This window comes from Pseudophryne corroboree, chromosome 11 (assembly GCF_028390025.1).
Source record: "Pseudophryne corroboree isolate aPseCor3 chromosome 11, aPseCor3.hap2, whole genome shotgun sequence".
NCBI classification, from domain to species: domain Eukaryota; kingdom Metazoa; phylum Chordata; class Amphibia; order Anura; family Myobatrachidae; genus Pseudophryne; species Pseudophryne corroboree.
Window position 1 is genome coordinate 114,571,811 of NC_086454.1, and position 1,394 is coordinate 114,573,204.

Genomic DNA, 1,394 nt, shown 5'->3' on the forward strand with positions numbered 1-1,394 from the left:
ACGTTACATTTTGAAATATATTTAATGTGAAATATATTTTTTTGAGCATGCGTTTTGAATATTTTGTGCAAAGTAAATGTTGTTTGTCTGGTACATGATATACTTTAATTTTGATGCAAAGCTTGTCAGGAAAACTGGTAACAGACGTTTACATAAAAAGACCATTTTCATGGAATCACCCTAATGCTAATTTGTGTATTAGCATAATGTTTCCCTCCACCATTCTAGACATTGACACTACATCACAATGAGATGTGGCAGTGTTGTCACAGTCGAAAGTGGACATTTTATTTAAGCCTGCCCAGATGTTATAACAACCATTCAGATTTCTGCACTGTGTTAACTCATCAAATGTGAATCTCTGTTTTAGCCTGGCATTATTATTACAACTATTATTACTACTCCTAATAACAGCACTAGTAGATGCTGAAGCAGAGGATGTGGCACTTGAGAGTTGGTCAACTTTCTCACAAGGATCTGGGTCATTTGGGGAAAAAAAGACAAAACTTAAGACTTAAACCTAGGCTCAAGCATTGTTGACAAAATGTAGTTATCATTTTGCAAGGGAAAATTTACTGCCAAAAAACATCAAATTGCCAACACTGGAATTCACCATTACAGAAGTTTCTGTACTTTGTTGTATTGGGTGGCAAGGGTCTTCCTCATAAAATTTGTAGTTTCCACTTTTCATTGGTTACTACTTCAAATGGTTTCAGTAGCGTGCATAAAACAAAGAGTATTCTCCAGTGTGCTGGAGTAAGGCAGGTTACACACCTAAAAGACATCTGTCCAATCTGTCTGGTGGTAACAAAAATCTGGGAATGTATGAGAGCAAACGACAATCAACTATTTCCACCCAAACACTGGAAAGCAGACAATAGTCATTCAGACAAATTGATTAAATCCGTTAGATATAACAAATTTACCCAAACAATTGTTTTTGTCCGTTTTCCAGTGTTGGAAACATTTGAATAGGCGCTTTCGCGAATTTACTGCAATTCGCGATTTTTACAGTGAAATGTGGTTTCAACGTTAATTGAATACTCCCTTTAGTGGGATAAGCCATCTTGCTATGACATCCCTAAGTTTTTCTAACAAGTTGACTCTGGTATGCCTCTTTGTTAAGCCGGTGATACAGAGAATAGCCAGCCTGTGTATGAGCTGGCATTTTGTGTTAGATACTGCTTCTGCCGCTGCTGCTGCTGAAGAAGACAATACACCCACACAGTGGGCTTTCACAGTCATGTCATTTTTAGTTTGATCAGTACCGCTTGTCCACATATCTGTCATTAAGTGGATAGTGGGTATAATGTCCCCTAAGCCCCCCCGATTAAAATTTTCGGACTCATATAAATTAAATTAACTTAAGTTAGGAATCAATCCTTCCTTCCTTT